The sequence below is a fragment of the Rattus rattus genome, chromosome X (genome assembly GCF_011064425.1).
Source record: "Rattus rattus isolate New Zealand chromosome X, Rrattus_CSIRO_v1, whole genome shotgun sequence".
Lineage (NCBI taxonomy): Eukaryota > Metazoa > Chordata > Mammalia > Rodentia > Muridae > Rattus > Rattus rattus.
The window spans coordinates 110168505-110178215 of record NC_046172.1 but is presented as its reverse complement, the minus strand read 5'-3'; the positions used below and the strand labels follow the sequence as shown (position 1 = coordinate 110178215).

At 40.2% G+C, this 9711-nt stretch overlaps 1 pseudogene; it reads left to right on the top strand.

The window, feature by feature from the left end:
* Positions 1-1725: 1725 nt before the first annotated feature.
* On the top strand, positions 1726-1915 carry LOC116889502 (annotated as a pseudogene).
* The last annotated feature ends 7796 nt before the right edge of the window (positions 1916-9711 follow it).

The following is a 9711-nucleotide window of genomic DNA, read 5'->3' as shown; positions in this document are numbered from 1 at the left end:
AAGGGGAGGTGCCTAGTCTTACTGCAACTTAATACTATGGTTAGTTGATATCCCAGAGGGGCCTGCCCTTTTCTGAAGAGAAACAAAGGAGTGGATGGGGGAAGGGGGGAGACTGGACTAGGAGGAGAGGAGGAAGGAGAAACTGTGGTTGGAAATGTAATATATGAGAGAAATATAAAAATTTTAAAAAGGGGCTGGAGAGATGGCTCAGCAGTTAAGAGCACTGTCTGCTCTTCCAGAGGTCCTGAGTTCAATTCCCAGCAACCACATGGTGGCTCACAACCATCTGTAATGAGATCTGTGCCCTCTTCTGGCCTGCACATTACGTACATGCAGGTGGAACTCTGTGTACATAATAAATAAATCTTAAAAAAAATTTAAAAAAAAAAAACCATGGTCAGGCCACACATACCTTTAATCCCAGGACCAGGGACGCAAAGGCAACTGGATCTCAGTGAAATTGAGGGCAACCCGGTCTATAGAGCAAGTTCTAGGTCAGCTAAGGCTACATAGAGAAACCTTGTCTCAAAAATACAGAACAAACAAGAAAGAAAGCTGGCCGTTTATTCTTGCCTTATGCTCTCACCAAAGGGGAGGAAAATACCAGCTAGAAGAAAAGAGCATCACGGCAGCTCTTCTACATTTTATTTGTTTTCTGCACTTAATTACTAGTAATGGGCCATACAAAAAGACAACCACCAGCCAAAATCAAGACTATAAGCAGAGACTTCAAGATGATTCAGATATCACATTTCTCAGATAGAGATTTTAAGTAACCACAATTAACATATTCATGACATAAGGGATAATTTCAAGCATGTATGATTGGTTCCACGCAGTATTAGTTACTTTCCTATTGCTGTGATAAAGCCCCGTGACCAGGCAATTTACAGAAGAAAGTTGATTTGGATTGTGGTTCAAGAAGGATAAGAATATGTCGTGGTAGAGAGTCATGGAAGCAAGCAGCAGATATGGTGGCTGGAGCAGAAGCTCGGGGCTCACATCTTGAATGGCAAGTATAGAACAGAGGAAGCAGGGAGACTACTCATGCACTGAGAAGGACATGAGGCTTTGAATCCTCCAAACTCATCCTCTGTGACATACTTCCTCCAACAAGACCACACCTTCCCAAACAACACCATCAACTAGGGAGCAGGTGTTCAAATGCATGAGCCTGCGGGGGACATTCCCATCCAAACCACCACATATGCAGAAGGATTACAATAAGGAACCAGGTTTCTTACTGTTAATCCACTGAGAAGGCCCAGAAGGAGCAACACACTAATAACAATGAGAATACTTGGTACCTAAATCTTGGTCTACAAATAACATTTCCCACCCAAAGGAACCAAGATTCTTTGCAGAAAACACTAATTCCAAAGGGCTTAGGCAACAAATAAAATGGGCTTGGAACTTCTTTTTGGCCCTAAAAGTAAAGCATTGTTCAAGAAATTATAGGAGCATGTTAAAAAGACACAGGAAGGGGTTGGGGATTTAGCTCAGTGGTAGAGCGCTGGCTCAGTGCTTTAAGGCCCTGTTCGGGTCCCCAGCTCCAAAAAAAAAAAAAAAAAAAAAAAAAAAAGACACAGGAGCCAGAATAAAAGGGTTCCCTCTGGGGGTGGGGGAAGGGGTCCCTATGGTAAATTTGAACATCACAATAGCCAACTGAAATTATTAAATGAAGAAGAAAGCTATGAGTTCCCATTGACATGAATGAATGATGAGAGACTCCCCTAGCAGGGAAGATGCCATGATTATGAGGGTGGTTTTCTTGGAGTGAAGCTTATTTATTAAACTCTGCACTTGATCTTAGCCAAAAGGCCGAGAAGCGATTTATTAAACTCTGGATGTACTGTTACCTATGATTTCCCCAAATATGGAAAACTTGACTGCATAATTTGTGGAGATACATGTTCTTTCCCCAAAAGAAAACCAGTAAGTTTTATGAGTGTGTGTGTGTGTGTGTGTGTGTGTGTGTGTGTTCATTTATTAGCTGTAGAAATAGATGATTGATAGACAGACATAGAAAGAGTCAATATTTCTTTCTGCCTGATACTTAAAGTTGGCGAGGACAAAAAACAACTTTGCATTAGAGAAAATATAGAAAACTTCACCTTAATCAAATGAGCAAAGAGAACATCATGAATAATAAAACACAATGGGCTGGAGAGTGAACTCAGTGGTTAAAAGCACTTGCTGTTCTTGCAGAGAATCTGAGATCAGTTCCAAGCACCCACATCTGGTGGTTCACCATGGCTGGACTCCAGCGCCAGAGGATTCAACACCTCTGGCCCGAAGGGTCTTAGCCCAATACAGATACATATACCTCACCTAATTTAAAAGCTAATAAAAATAAATCTTTTTAAAAATACTAAAACAGTGAAGTAACATGCTCCATGGTAAGAAATCATGAAAGAAAAAAGTATTATTTCTTTGGTGTTTCTGCCCAAATTTCATAGCTAGAATATAATCACAAGGAAATGTCAGAAAACCAAGTTACAAGGCATTTCACAAAATAACTAGACTATTATCTTCAAGTACTGAAAATTGAAGGCCACTGAGTAGACGTTAAAATAAAGTGCAACACTTGGTTCTGAATTAAGGACACTACTGAAAAACTGGCAAAACCTGAGCAGGGTGAAGCAATAGCAATGTTATAATCTAATGCTGGTGCTTATATTATAGCTTTATAACACAGCATTTTTATATTTTAGAAAATGCACACAAAAGTGTCTAGAAATAAGAGGGTATGAGGTGGGTGATGTTCTTTGCATTGTGCTTAAAACTCTTCTGTAGGGTTGGTTGAAACTGTTTTGAGGCTTATGAAAATGTCTTGTGGAGCAGGCAAGGTGGCTCAGAGGGTAGAGGCACTGGCTTCCAAGCCTGAAGTCTTCAGTTTGATCTCCAGGACCCATGTAGTAGATGGTGAAAGCCAATTCCATTGTCTTTTGTTCTTCACGTAGGCACCATGACCATAGAGCATGTGCACACACACACACACACACACACACACAAATAAACTTTAAAAATAAAATGTCTGGGGTTGGGAATTTAGCTCAGCGGTAGAGCGCTTGCCTATCGAGCGCAAGGCCCTGGGTTCGGTCCCCAGCTCCGAAAAATAAAATAAAATAAAATAAAATGTCTTATGGGATATTTTAAATGATGGGGCTGCAGAGATGGCTCAGCGGTTAAGAGCACCCGACTGCTCTTCCAGAGGTCCTGAGTTCAATTCCCAGCAACCACATGGTGGCTCACAACCATCTGTAATGAGATCCGATGCCCTCGTCTGGTGTATCTGAAGACAGCTACAGTGTACTTATATATAATAAATGAATAAATCTTAAAAAAAAATGAATTAGAGCTGAAGAGATGGCTCAGTGGTTGAGAGCACTGACTGTTCTTCCAGAGGTCCTGAGTTCAAATCCCAGCAACGACATGGTGACTCACAACGATCTGTAGTGGGATCTCATGCCCTCTTCTGGTGTGTCTGAAGACAGCTACAGTGTATTCATATACATTAAATAAATCTTTAAGTAAAAAAAGAAGTTGGGAAGAAGTAAAGAACAGAGTCAATTAGAAAACACAGACTAAGGTGATAGACTTGTACCAAAGCTACATCAATACTTATATTAACTATAAATACCAATTAAAATGCAAGGACTGTCAGACTATTTTATTTTAGAGACAGGGTCTTATTATGAAGTCTTGGCTGGTCTGGAACTTGCTATATAAACCAGGCCAGACTCACACTCATAAGAGATCCACCTACCATTGCATTCTGAGATTAAAAGCATTCACCATCACATCTGACCCAGACTATATTTTAACAGGTATATTAGTTGTTTTTCTATTGCTGTGATAAAAACATCTTGACCAAGTCAACTTACAGAAGGAAAAATTTATTTGGGTTTATGGTACCAGAGAGATAAGGATCTATCAGGGCTGGAGGACAACAGGCAGGGCAACTGAAACTGCAAAGCCTAGAGCTCACATCTTGAATCACAAGCAGGAGTCAGAGAGAGTGCACTGGGGATAGCTAGGGGTTTGAAACCTCAAAGCCTGTCCCAAGTGTAATACCTCCTTCAACTAAGGCCAAACTTTCTAATCCTACCCAAATAGTGTCACCGACTGAGGATCAAGTACTCCCACATAAACCTATAGGGGCCATTCTCATTCACAGTGTCACAAATTCAATGATTGATGGCATGAAATCCTGAGTCTGATATTCAATGGAATAAAAAATGCCCTTTAAATATATATAGAGAGAGATGCATTGAAAGTAAAACTGAAAAATGCTATGCAATATAAGCAATAAATATATCAAAGGCAATGACTATATTAAACTAAGGCATAGGTATAATGCACTTCAACATGAGTATAATCAGGGGTCAGAGGTAGGGAGAAGCATTTCATAATGACAAATAACCAATTTATCAATCTACAGAAGTGGCTCAATTAATAGTCTACCACACAAGCATAAGGATGTGAATTCAGACCGCCACCACTCATGCAGAGTCAGATACAACACTGTACATATGTAACTTCAGTTCATTGGCCAGTCAACCTAAGTCAGAAAGCTGTAAGTTCACTGAGAGATCCTGTCTCCACAAAGGAGGTTTATACACAGGCAAGATGTTCTCTCTTAAATAGTAGCATGGTTTTTATGAGGGCAACCAATGACTTTCTGGTTAGATTTGAGGCCAGGTTCATAGGAATGAATTTATGGGATAGTATAGGAATGGCATAGGAAGTCTGGCCAAAAACCTGTATTTAGGAAGCTGGGGAGGTCCTTGTATGAAATCTACTACTATTATTTTGCTAAATGGATATTTTGTGCCTTTCAAATTGATTCCAAAAATATTTGTGTTTATGCTCATAAAATGAAGCTATTCTTAGCATTGGTTTTGCAATGGATGGTACTGACTATAAAAATTTATAATTGGTCAAGGTGCTGGGAATAACTGACCAGTGAATGCTAAGAAATGGGGGAAACATTGCACTCAAAATATTAAGCAAAATCTCTAATCAATAAATTGACTGACCACAAAGCTTGACAACCTAAGCATAAGCCTGTTGTGTGACACTATTCCTAGAGAGATGGAAACAAATACCTACTCACCCCAGAAAGGGAGTCCACAACAGATCAAAGTACAGATACCACCGAAGTCCATTAGTGTTGCAGTAGTGTGGGTAAGCAGTTACTTACAGAAGTAGAAACAACTCAGAGACAATTACCCTCATCACCAAAGCCTACTCCGGCATGGGTGACAGCTCACAATAGCTGGGAACCTGGAACTCACTTCACAGCCTGTGGGCAGCTCAACAGGTTGGAGAGTGTCCTTTCCAGGTGCCTCAGTGGGTCTGATCATGTTCCAGGCTGGTCAGCTGGTTTAGGAGAGTCCTTTAACAATCCTTAGAGTTTATATGTTTTTAGGAGGTAGAGGCTTAGTCAGTTTCAGAGACTCCTTGAAGCTACTGAACTGTTTTACTTCCTGAACTTTATTTTTTTGAGCCAGGGTTTCTTTGTGTAGTCTTGACTGTCTGGAAGTTTCTCTGCAGACCAGGGTGACATCAAACTCAGATCTGCCGGGCTCTGCCTCTCAAGTGCTGGGATTAAAGGCATGCGTCACTCTGCCACCCTACTGCCCCCACCCCTGACTACTTCCTGAATTTAACGATTTCCCTGAATGACGGGGTGTTTCACCCAGCTAAGCTCTTTAGAACATCCGGTTGTTTTACCTCCCTGTAAAGGTCCTGTGTCTTAGCAAGATTGCTTCCAAGAGGCTTTAGTTTTGGAGGAAACTGCTACACAACAGTAGCCCTAAGTGGTTAAATTTAAATATGGAAACATGTTTTTAAATCAAACAGAGATCCTTATCACACACCACAGAAAAATTAACTGTTCTGCATTAGTAGGAGCATATCCCCAAACAAAACATTAAAAAGTTAAGTAGAAAACAAACAAACAAACAAACAAATAAATAAATAAACAAATAAATAAATAACCAACCCCATATGCTTTGAGGAGAGGGGTATCAGAATCTGTTACAAGCACTCGGGAAGCCGACAAAGGGCAATTGCCTAGACTCTAAGGCCAGCCTGAGCAATACAGCAAGTTCCAGTCCAGCCAGGGCTCCTGTAGTAAGACCCGATCTGATGGAGACAGTTCCTTAATTGAGATTCCTTTTCTCCTTCCCCGGAGGTGTCAAGTTGACAAACAAGATTAGCGCCTGCATAAGGCTCCATTTATGGACGTTCCATTCTGTTCCTCTCATATTCCTTTCTTTGTGCCAGCATCACATCGTCTTGATAACTGAGAGTTTAATGAGGAGTTTTCCAATATGAAAGCACAAGTGTTGCGATTTGCAAAACCATTTGGCTATTCTGAGTCCTTTGCAATCCCACACACTGCATTTCCATATACTTTCAGAAACAGGTTGACAGTCTATTTTTCTTCAAAATGTACTAGAATTTTAATAATGATTTTATGTAATTTATGGATCACTTTGATGTGCATTGCTATCTTAGGAAAGCTGTTTTTCAATTCATGAGCATGGAATTCCTCTCCATTTCTGTAGCTCTTCTTACATTTCCTAAGTAATGATTCCTACTTTATTTCTACATTGCCTTATTTATTTGTGTCTATATGTCACTGTAGTGAAATGTAGAGATCAAAGGACATCTATGAATCAGTTCCTATGTGTGTCTCAAGGATGAAACTTGTGTCATCGGGGTTGGTAGTAAGTACCTTTACCCACTGAGCCATCTCATGGCCATTATAGTTTTTGTATATATGTCTACATATTCTGTATATATGTCTACATATTCTTTTTTCTTTTGCTAAATTTAGCTTTGAAAGATTTCATTTCTTTTGGTATTATTGTGAACAGAGTTGTCTAATTTTTTTCATTTTCATTGCTATTCTGTACAAATATAATCCATTTTTTATATTTATCGTTTCCCACACATACCTTTTTTCATAAATTCTGACTTTCCACACCAATGATCGTCAACCAGAAATAAAGTTGTTTGTTTCTTTTCTTACCAATCTGAGTGGTTGATATTGCCTTTCCTGTTGTGGATACACCGGTTTAGAATCTACAGTGCATGGTGCTAGAGAAATGGCTCACGTTTAGAAAGAGCTCTTGCTGCTCTTGTGGAGGAGCTGAGTTTCTTTCCCAGCACCCACATCAGGCAGCTCACGACTGCCTGTAACTGCAGCTCCAGGGGACCCAATGTCCTCTTTTGGCCTCAGTGGGCAATGCATGAATGCAGTGCACACATTTCCATGCAGACACACATAAAAAAATAAAATCCTTTTCTTTTTTACAAAAGAATCTACAAAATGTGTCCAGTGGCTCCTTGCAGAGGAGTAAAGAATCTTGAAAGTAGAAAATGGGAACACTGTGGGGTATGGTTTTACTCATCCACTTTCTGCTATGACAATAAATGCCTTAAAACCAAAAAAAAAAAAAAAATGCAGACAGCGGAGCAAGCTGGGGTGAGGTAGGGACAGATTGTGCTTTGCCCGAGGTGATATTTAAATGGCTCCACATCTTACCTTCTTTCTATAGGTCTTGGGTGGAATATAAATTAATAAAGTTAATGGATATCTGTGGGGGAAAAGAATCTATAGTATAAGTAGCAAGTGAATATCATTAATTTTGTCTTCACTCTTTTATCATGGAAACATTGATGGTGCTATAGAGATTGCTTCATGCCATTCACACTGTGAAAACTTACCTTCCATACCAACTGGTTGAATAGCTTTGCAAAATGTTGTAAAGTACATGTAAAATAACACAATAACAATAACACAGAGAAGTGTGCATCATGTTTTGAGACCTTCTCGATAAAGGCCAGGCTTGTCTAGACTTTATATATTTTCCCCAACACACACACACACACACACACACACACACACACACACACACACGTACATGTAAACAACTTAAAGAAAATATGAAATTTAAAACCATGGCCCGCACTTGATTTTTGACAAAGGAGCCGAAACCATTCAATGGAAAAAAGATAGCATTTTCAGCAAATGGTGCTGGTTCAACTGGAGGTCAACATGTAGAAGAATGCAAATCGATCCATGCTTATCACCCTGTACAAAGCTTAAGTCCAAGTGTATCAAGGACCTCCACATCAAACCAGATACACTCAAACTAATAGAAGAAAAACTAGGGCAGCATCTCGAACACATGGGCACTGAAAAAAATTTCCTGAACAAAACACCAATGGCTTATGCTCTAAGATCAAGAATCGACAAATGGGATCTCATAAAACTACAAAGCTTCTGTAAGGCAAAGGACACTGTGGTTAGGACAAAACAGCAACCAACAGATTGGGAAAAGATCTTTACCAATCCTACAACAGATAGAGGGCTTATATCCAAAATATACAAAGAACTCAAGAAGTTAGACCGCAGGGAGACAAATAACCCTATTAAAAAATGGGGTTCAGAACTAAACAAAGAATTCACAGCTGAGGAATGCCAAATGGCTGAGAAACACCTAAAGAAATGTTCAACATCTTTAGTCATAAGGGAAATGCAAATCAAAACAACCCTGAGATTTCACCTCACACCAGTGAGAATGGCTAAGATCAAAAACTCAGGTGACAACAAATGCTGGCAAGGATGTGGAGAAAGAGGAACACTCCTCCATTGTTGGTGGGATTGCAGACTGGTAAACCATTCTGGAAATCAGCCTGGAGGTTCCTCAGAAAATTGGACATTGAACTACCTGAGGATCCAGCTATACCTCTCTTGGGCATATACCCACAAGATGCCCCAACATATAAAAAAAGACACGTATCCACTATGTTCATAGCAGCCTTATTTATAATAGCCAGAAGCTGGAAAGAACCCAGATGCCCCTTCAACAGAGGAATGGATACAGAAAATGTGGTACATCTACACAATGGAATATTACTCTTCCTATCAAAAAACAACGCACTTTATGAAATTAAATAGGCAAATGGTTGGAACTGAAAAATACCATCCCAGTGAGCCAACTTAATCACAGAAAGACATACATGCTATGCACTCATTGATAAGTGGCTATTAGCCCAAATGCTTGAATTACCCTAGATGCCTAGAAGAAATGAAACTCAAGACAGATGATCAAAATGTGGATGCTTCCACTGCCTTTAAAAGGGAACAAGAATACCCCTTATAGGAGAGGCAAAGATTAAACAGAGACAGAAGGAACACCCATTCAGAGTTTGCCCCACATGTGGCCCCATACATACAGCCACCAAACTAGATAAGATGACGAAGCAAGGAAGTGCAGGTAACACAGGAGCTGACAGATTCTCCTGAGAGACACAGCCACAGCAAATACAGAGGCAAGGAATTCCAGCAGCAAACCACTTGAACTGAGAATAGGGACTTCGCTGATGAATCGAGAGAACTGGGTAAGAGCTTGGAAGGCCTGCAGACCCATATATGTAATAAAATAATGCCAAGCAAACTAGAGCTTCCAGACTAAGCTTACTACCTAAAGACTATACATGGACTGACCCTGGACTCTAACCCATAGCAATGAATATCCTAGTAAGATCACTGCGGGGAAGGGAAGCCCTGGTCCTGCTAAGACTGAACCCCAAAGTGAATGGATTGTTGGGGAGGGCAAGGGATGGGGAACACCCATAAAGAAGGGGAGTGGGGGGATTAGGGGATGTTTGCCTGGAAACCAGGAAAGG